The 9,790-nt window shown below is 35.1% G+C and overlaps 1 long non-coding RNA gene and 1 other non-coding gene across 2 annotated transcripts in view; both read left to right on the top strand.

Annotated features, from left to right (window-relative positions):
* The first annotated feature begins 1,387 nt into the window (after positions 1–1,387).
* LOC115292106 overlaps positions 1,388–9,790 on the top strand; it is an 18,178-nt gene continuing 9,775 nt past the window's right edge. Inside the window, exon 1 of the long non-coding RNA XR_003908808.1 lies at positions 1,388–1,463. This is a non-coding gene — a long non-coding RNA (uncharacterized LOC115292106). The remainder of the gene's footprint in view (positions 1,464–9,790) is intronic.
* On the top strand, positions 9,663–9,769 carry LOC115293010. The gene has a single exon (XR_003909283.1). It is a non-coding gene; the product is annotated as a U6 spliceosomal RNA (small nuclear RNA).

Here is a 9,790-nt window from a genome sequence, read left to right as displayed (position 1 = left end):
ATCATGATGGATTAGAGACTGGAGTTAGTTTTCTATGACCTTTAATTAGTTTCAGTGAGTGGGCAAATTTTCAGATTGAAACTCCCTTCCTGGTCAGGGGCACTTTACCCGTAAATCATCATGTTCACTTTTAAGAAAAAATAGCCTTGTCATAAGCTTCGGTTAATAATATTACTATATACATAAAACAAACCCCTGCTGATGTATTTTGAGTGATGAATTATGTTTTTTGATCTTCTGTACTGTGCCTCATTTCTATTTTGATTTTCTGTTTTTGCTACCATGGAAATAATAATTTTTCTGGAAGTAACAAACAATGCAATCATTAGAAAAATGATGTAATCATCTATGGTATATAAAGATCCTAAGCATCACAGTAAAGTGCAATCTTGCCACCATTCACTTTATCTGTCTCCTTTCTTATAGATATTGTGCCGACACCAACCCCCTACCCAGGGACCCGTAGACCCTGGTGCATGGGCCGGTTCCCCGCAAACTATGTTTCTCTCATTTAAAGTCCCCCTGAGATATTTCAGTCACTCCTCTGTAGAGAGGAAGCCCAGAGGGCACAGCTCTCGAGATGCATACCTTACAGTCCGCTCTGGTCATGCAAAGATCCTGGACTAGCAAAGTCATTTGAAATAAGGCATAATCACCCATGTGTACCCTATCTCATCTTTGTTTATTCAGAAAGGGTCTATGAGAATCAAGACATTCGAGGGTTTTCAAACTAGGGGTCTGTGTATGACAGGCAAATTGCATGCAGTATCTACTTCAAGTGATTAAGGATATTTTGCAACAGTGTAGAGAGAATGCCTTTATTTCACTGCCAAGTAATCCATAATTTAGCCTAGGTATGTTGGACAAATTTTTGTTTTCCTCTGACCTCAGTTGCCCCAGTGATAAAGTTCCTTTCCATATAGAGTGTGCTGATTTAATTAATCTAATTTGCTAATGTATATACATAGATGCATGACTAGGTCATCCTTAATCTCCAGTGTGCTATGATCTAATCTATTTTGGTTGAACTTTATATTCTCTTGCCTTCTTCTCCTCCCCTCCCCCTCCCCCTTCTCCTCCTTCCTCCCTTTCCCTCTTCCCCCTCCTCCTTTTTAAAAGAATAGATACAGAACTAGCTTGTCTGCCAAGTGGTTCTGCCACCTATCAGCCATGTGACCTTGGTCAAACGTCTTTCTGAGCTTCAATTTCCTCATCCATAAAATTTGGATTATAATAGCTTCCTTATAGTGTTGTAAGATCAAATGAGCTATTATGTATAAAATTACTTCTAATAGTTGGGGATGAAATGTAGCTGTCACATAGCAAAGACTGTAAGTGCTTATAAATTTATTTTCATATATAGTAGTCCCTCTTATCTGCGGTTTTGCTTTCCACAGTTACAGTTACCTGTGGTCAACACAGTCTGGAAGCGGATGATCCTCCTTCTGACAAACGGTCAGCAGGTCAGTGGCTGCCTGACACTGCGTCACACTGCCTGCATCATTCACCTCACTTCATCTCATTTCGTGGGCATTTTGTCATCTCATATCATCAAAAGAAGGATGAGTACAGTACAATGAGATGTTCTGAAGGAGAGAGACCACATTCACATGACTTTTATTATACCATGTTGTTATTATTCTGTTTTATCATTAGTTATTATTCATCTCTCACTATGCCTAATCTATAAATCAATCCTTATCATAGGCATGTGTGCATAGGAGAAACATAATATGTAGGGTCAGTACTATGTGCAATTTCAGTCGTCCACTGGGTATCTTGGAACATATTCTCCACAGATAAAGGGGACTACAGTATTTTCATCTGTATTTAATAGTTTGTCCTTTTCAATACACATGATTATACTGTGCATTGGATTTTTACTTATAATTTCACTTAGAATATGAAGTTATTAGAAAGTGCTATAGTAAAATTCTATTGTAGTGAGGAAATTTCAAAGTGTTTTAGAAATACCTATATCATTTTAAAAGGTATTTCTGGAAGCAAGGACACATGTGACACTCGTTTACACTAGTAAAAGACAAAACTACAAGAACGTGAAACATATCAATAATCCTTGCCAAAGGCTAGGGAGGAGGGGAGAAGATTGACCACAAAGTGGTACAAGGGAACTTTTGGGGATGACAGCCATAGTCTCTATTCTGGGCACATGGCTGAATGTGTTTGTCAAAACTCATATGGAAGAGAAAGCATTAATTCTATTGTATATATCTTGTAGCTCAATAAACCTGACACTTACTTTGGAAAATGCTTCTTTTGATCTGGGAGATTCTGTAGAACATGCAGCTGTGTATAATTCTGATCCTGCAAAGTGACTTCCTAAACTTGGATTCATTTTTACTTCAAGTGCTGGAAACGTAACATAAAATGTCAGTAAGCGCTGCCATCACTGCCCCCATCTTTGCAGCACCGGCTAGTCACGTGTTGGCTTAGACAGTCTTTGGCACTTTCATCTGAAACAGCTTTAGCCTCCCTTACGCCCCGCCTTACATGCCGTTCCTCTTCCACCTCCATCTGCTCCTACTCATCCTCCTTGGGTGCTTAAGGCTCCCTCTCACCTCGAAAATGGGAAGAAAATTGCCTATTTGACATCTTTTGATTCTATTTTGAGTGATACAATTTTATAAGGGTTCTTTTCTAAATTGTTGCTGCTGGTATTCTGAAAAAATGTTATTTTGTGTATCTTTTGTTCATTATCATAGATTATTATTTTGTGGATATTTTTGTTATCATTTGAAAATCACATTAAAAATAGTTTGCTATTTTTAAATTACTAAAGTGTTAAATTTTATGCAACTTTTTTCTGTGTCTGCTGAAATCACATTTTTTATCTTCATTTTTTAATGTGGTGAATTATGCTAATTTTTAAGTGTTAAGGCAACTTTGATTATTATCATCTTGATTATTATATTTTATTTATTTTGTATCTGTTGAGTATGATTAACTGACATCTTGTTTAGGAGTTTGGGGGTCTATGTACATGGGTGTGTTGAACTTAATTTTCTTTCCTTGTGGTTTCCTTGTAAGATTTTGATGTGAAAATTATGGTAGCTTCACAAAACAAGTTAAACAATTTTGACTTCCCCTTATATTCTAAAGGATTTTGTATGATTGAGAACAACTATTTCTTAAGTACTTGGAAAAGTTCACCAGGGAAGCCATCTTGGCCTGCAGTTTTCTTGAAGAGGTTTTTCATTAATGATTTGATTTCTTTAATAATCTCAGGACTGTTCACATTTTTATATCTTCTTAGTTCATATTGCTATATGTTCTTTATTAGAATTGTGTCCATACCACTTAAATTTTCAATATTTTATCGGTATAAAGTTGCTTATTACATGCTTGTATACATTGCCAGTGTCTGTAGGATCTATGCTGATGTTCTTTGATACATGTTGTCTCTTGTTTTTCTTGATTATTCTTTCAAGAGTTTCACCAGCATACAGTCTTTTCAAAGAACCAGCCTATGGCTTTGTTGATTCCCACTAATATGTATTTATTTATTTCATGAGTTTCTACTTCTTTCATTCTTCCATTTTCTTTGAGTTTTTTTTTTGCTTTTCTTTTTCTTACTTCCTGAGATGGATGTTTGGCTCAATTTTCAACCCTTCCTTTCTGATTTATATATTTAATTTTAAAGGCTATAAATGTCCTTTAACATTTCTTTATATACATCACAAAAATTTGGATATTTAATCTTTTGTTATTTTATTATGTTAGATTAAAAACTTTCCTAATTTCTACTTTAATTCATTATTTGAAAAATATGTAGTATTTAGTATCTCTTAATTTCTGAATATAATAAGTTTTCAAATATATATAATTTTAGAATTTCTTAATTTCCAAGTATAGAGATATGTGCTAGTTCTCTTTTTATTACTGGTTTCTGTGGTTTAGCTTCAATAAGGCCAGATTTTAAAGCCCTTGAAAGTTGCTTTTTTATCCAGCATATGGTCAGTTTTTGTGTGAGTAGAGTGGTTGGCTTTACCTGAGATTTAAAATCTGTTATCCACTGACTTCCAGGAAGCCCACAGATAAGAATTCAGAAAGTTTGTCAACTCGAATGGGCAAAAAACTTCATCTTTATTTTGATCAACCTTCAACTGAAATTTAATGTTTTCTTCAATAATGAATCAATAAATCAGAATTGGCTACCAATATAGATATTTTCAAATCACATAACAACTATTGGAAATATCTTAAATGTTGTTTCTCCTTACTATATTAAAATGTTGTAGTTACTAAATACCTGCTAGGTCATCTTGTATAATGCACTGATAAAGAAACACATGGAGGCAACTGGGTGGTTCAGTCAGTTGAACATCAGACTTCAGTTCAGGTCTTGGTCTCATGGTTGGTGAGTTTGAGCCCCGCATCTGGTTCTGCACTGATGGTGTGGTGCCTGTTTCAGATCCTCTGTCTCCCTCTCTCTCTGCCCCTCTCCTGTGCTCTCTCTCTCAAAAATAAATAAACATTAAAAAGAGAAACACATATACTACTGTACCATAAAGTTTTAAACATTTTGATATCTAATTCTTAATATAATTGGTTTCCTTTGTATTCCTAAGCATTGTGTTTTATGCATTTGAGAAAATTACTCTGAAAAGAATCCATAGATTTCACCAGACTTCTAAAGGGTCTCATGGCACGCGCGCGCACGCACACACACACACACACACACACACACACACACACAGAGGAATAGTTAGGAATACTATTGCAACAGAAAGAAAGGCAGAGTATACAGAAGCAGAGAGTTGAGCAGAGTTTGTACTGGAGATTTTTTGCTCTTCTAATTTTCTGAATGCTACAGATGTCAAGGTCATCAGGAGTGAGTGGGAAAGGAGGGAGGAGATAATGGAAATTTGAGTACAGGAAAGAAAGTGTGAATTAGTTTTCCAAGAGAAAAAGAAAGTTAATTTCCTAGTAGAATACAGGGCAGTGCCAAATGCCAGTTTGTGTTTTCAGATTTAAAGGGAGAGAATTGTGTATCTTTCTCCTGCTCTGTTCAACTGCATAGAGCAGGAGGAAACACTCTCCCAACACTGCAAAGTGAGTAAAGAGTTGAACTAAACAGAATTAGTAGTTTTTCAAAAGAGAAGGGTGAAGGGAGAGATGAACAAGGAAATTAATGATCTATATAAAAGAAATGAATTCTGAATACCCAGCTGGGTAAAGAGGGAAGTGAGAACATAAAGGAATTATACGATCAGTGGCAAAATCCATGGATAGGAGGTTTCCATGAGGCAGATGAATCTGTAGAGTGAGGAACACTGCAGTAAATAAACTGAACAGAGAAGAGATAGATTAGAGAGAGAGAATGGAAAGAATTTTCTTAAATACACTAACTGAAATTATGGTTTAAGGGAGTGAGAAGCAAGTGAATATTTTAGGGAGGTTTATAAGCTTACAACTGTAATTTTGACATTGAAATCAATCCCTCTTTTCTTGACTCTCCCTTCTGAAGTTTCCATGCCTGACCTTCCAGGCACACTGGCATTATCTTCTCTTCCTCTGATTTTTTTCCTAAGAGATGAAGTTGACTTCCCTCTCAATATTCCTGAGACTCATGCTGTTATGGAGTAGCAATCTTGCAAATTGGTAAAAGAGTGGCTGAGTATGAATATATACTTTCCATTTATTATATACTCTGTAATATGAGGTATTTTTTTGTGTGTCTTTCACACATAATCCTATAACATATTGTTGAATAAACTGAAGCTTGAAGAAGGAAATTAACAAGATTAATGTAACACAGATATACCTGAAAGAGCTGGAATTTAAGAAAGTATCTGACTGTAAACACTTGATTTTCTCATGCTGTTACCTTGTTCAGGACTCTTATTTTACCACCATTTGTCTGATAGACTTATACCCAAGCCCAACTATGGTCGTTGCTGATGGTTCCCTGCAGAAATTTATTCATGCTCTTAAATTATATTGAAACATAAATCTTACTTAGTTTTACCATAGTTTATTAAGTTAGTGACCCTTAATTTTCCTTTCCTTTCCTTTTTTTTCTTGTCTGTCTTCCTTGAGCCAGCAATCTGTTTTGATACTAAATAAATAAAATGTCCCCCCAATTCCCTCTACTTAAAACTATTCAAAATTTATGTTTTCCCTTTTCTCTTTTACATTATGCTATTCTCAGTATTATAAGTTCTGTAAGTTGTGTTGTTCCTACACAATGTCAGAATGGCTAATTTGTTATGTAATCCATGGAAGAAAAAGAAAATTATTTAATAATTTGTATATCTAGCGTGTTGGAGAGTGACTAGATTTTTAAACTGTCATTGGGTTGATTTTGTGCTGCCTAGATTTAACCAACGTTTTTGATGATAAAACAGTTTAATACAAGACTTCTGGTTTAGCTGAACATATTCATTCATTCATTCATTCATGTAACCACTAATTCCAATGTATTGAAAGGATATGGTATAAGAAGTAGTGCTGTTTCTAAAGTTTCTCTTAGCTATTGGAAGTCCTTAGGAATCGTTAAGAGATTTGAAAAATAAAAACTCCTGTATATTTTAATACAGTTCTAGAGTGGAGGCATGGCTTATCCATCAGAAGATATGCTGGGTTAAGAAGTCCACACCAGGGTGTGGGGCTTGGCAAGTAGAGCATGGGATGGATTTTAGCTTTCTTTACCTCTTTGATCAGACGTTTGTGCAGGGCCCCAAAAAGCAGCACTGGGTCTTGACATTTTGAAAATGCTGTCACTCTGTCATTGTTGTAATAAATGCTCACTTAAACACTATGTACATTTGTATTGGGAAACTAAGACTTCTGAGTTATTTTTTAATTGGATATGTTTTAATGCTGTACGGAATTGACCCCCTTCCATTACTTGTGTTTATATGATAGCAAGTATTAAAACAAAGTAAATATATTCTACATATGCCATTTGTGTGTTCCTAAGTTCCAGATTTACCTAAAGCTTTCATGGTTGAGTAAAGCTAATAGCTTTAATTATAATGCTAATAATTACATATTTAGTAAGTTTATTGCCTATTCTGAACTTACCGTTATTTACTAAGATCTGCTGGGATGAGATCCTGTGGTCACAAATATAAAGATACAAAAAAATTGATCTTACCTGGCAAAATTTAGCACTCAGCACTAGAAAATTTGGTTACTATAAACTTAAACGTTAAAATACCTTTTTATTTTTGGAATTTGCAAAGCTATTTCTATGAGGGATGGTATAAAGTAAAATCTCAGAAACAAATAATGCCAAAAACAGCAAAATAGAATTGATCAGGGAGACATTATCTAGGGCATAGGATAAAAATGGCTTTGAATTTTCAAGGAAAAAAAATTAAGGATAATTACTTTTAGAGACTTTGGCTATGCTGAAGTTACTCTGTCCATGACAAAGATAATGATTTTGAAAAGTAAATGCAATAGCTCAAAATAGCTCTCCTTTAAAAAAAGATCTAAATATAATTGTCATGTTCAGGAAGTAAAGTGCCTGAGTGGCTCAGTCGGTTGAGTGTCTGACTTCAGCTCATGTCATGATCTCATGGTTCATGAGCTCTAGCCTACGTTGGGCTTCATGCTGACAGCTCAGAACCTGGGCCCTGCTTCAGATTCTGTGTCTTCCTCTCTCTCCGCCTCTGCTCTGTTCACACTTTCTCTCAAAAATAAAAGTAAAAACATTGAAAAATATTTAAGAACAAAATAACAAAAATAAAAATGAAATCAGAGTTCTTAAGAGAAAGAACAAAGTAGAGAAGAAAAGTATAGAAAATAGTTAAATAACTATTATTAGGATATCTCAGGTCATAATTAAAAATTAATCTTGGGGTCTGGGTGGCTTAGTCGGTTAAGCATCTGACTTTGGCTCAGGTGATGATCTTGTGGTTTGTGAGTTTGAGGCCCACATCAGGCTCTGTGCTGACAGTTCAGAGCCTGGAACCTGCTTTGAATTCTGTGTCTCCTTTCTCTCTCTGTCCCTCCTATGCTCATACTCTGTCTCTTTTTGTCTCTCAATAACAATTAAAACATTTATTAAAAATTAAAAAAAATGAATCTATATCTGAAATAGATTCTAAGGTTTTAATATCAAACTAAATAATTATAAGTACACATCATTTTTCTTGCAAGCTCCATATTCGTTATCATTTTTCTACCTTATAAAATCTTGATGTGCATTTTTCTGATGATAAAGGGAAGATTGCTCTTATTTTACTCCTTATTCTCCAACTAAAAAGGACATTAAAAATGTCTAGTATCATGGGTATCGTATTTATAAAATGCTACCTACCTTACTTATTTATATTTTTAAAGAGATTAAAATTTTAAAATAAGTTAATGTTGTTTTTCTGTGAAAAACTTCACGTAAGAATAATATTAGTACTTATTTTTCGAATGATAGAATTGTCCTGAGATTAATGTGAAGTTACAAAGAATGAGGTGGCTTTCTGAAATCATAGTTATGTTTTTTTTATGGAGGCTGGCAAATGAACAAATGTCTATTTCAAGATGATTTAAAATTCAAGACCAAATATGCTATTTGAAAAGCAGCCATTATTATTTCAGTGAATACTATTGACTATATACTATACACCACACTGTAGGAACATCAACATGAAGCAGGATATTACTAATGGGGAAAGTTCTTACTCATTAAAGTGATTCTCAAATGTCAGATAATGAATTATTTCAAAACTAGAATCACACAGTTCTCTTTTGTGAGTCATATGAATCATGGTTTTGCTATAAAAGTCATTTAAATATTTAAAATAACAAAATGTTATTTTCTCCTATATCAGTAACACGGCATACTGGATTTTTACGAAACCATTTTATTTCAAAGTAAAACACAGATATAGAACCTCTTCACACACAGATGGACAGTTTATTGATATATTTGAGGTGAGCATCACGTAATCAAGGAACAAAACTTTGTCGGCTTCCCCAGAATTCCTCCATGAAAGTTAAAACAACTTTCCTAGTCAAATATCCTGAGTCTTTCTTTCACTATATACAGTATATACAGCATAAGTGGGAGTTGGTTGGGGGCGGTGGAGTTGGAGGGGGGCATGGGCGGGTTGGAGACATAAGGTGAAAAAACTGCAAATTAAAAAATACTTTAGGGGCACCTGGGTGGCTCAGTTGGTTAAGCATCTGACTTTGGCTCAGGTCATGATCTCACGGTTCATGGGTTTGAGCCCCACATCAGGCTCTGTGCTGACAGTTCAGAACCTGGAGTCCATCTCAGAATCTATGTCTCCCTCTCTCTCTGCCCCTCCCCCACTTGCACTCTGTCTTCCTCTATATCTCAAAAATAAATAAATGTAAAAAAAAATTTAAAAACATTTATCCCCAGGGTGCCTGGATGGCTCAGTCAGTTAAGCATCTGACTTTGGCTCAGATCATGATCTTGCAGTTGGTGGGTTTGAGCTCTGTGGAAGGCTCTATGCAGACAGCTTAGAATCTGGAGCCTGTTTTAGATTCTTTGTCTCCCTCTTTCTCTCTCCCTCCCCAGCTTGTGCTCTGTCTCTCAAAAATAAATAAATGTTAAAAAAATTATCCCAATTCCTAAAGTAATCCCTTCCTTCTTTTCTTTAAAGTTACCCAAGTATGAATTCCTACAAAGTATAGTTTAGTCTTGCTTCTTTAAAATTTTTGTTTGAGTGCTCGCTTCAGCAGCACATATACTAAAATTGGAATGATACAGAGAAGATTAGCATGACCCCTGCACAAGGATGACACACAAACTCGTGAAACTTCCCATATTTTTCAGCCGACAGAATGGGCAAAG

The sequence above is a fragment of the Suricata suricatta genome, chromosome 5 (genome assembly GCF_006229205.1).
Source record: "Suricata suricatta isolate VVHF042 chromosome 5, meerkat_22Aug2017_6uvM2_HiC, whole genome shotgun sequence".
NCBI lineage: Eukaryota > Metazoa > Chordata > Mammalia > Carnivora > Herpestidae > Suricata > Suricata suricatta.
This window is presented reverse-complemented; position numbering and strand designations above follow the sequence as displayed.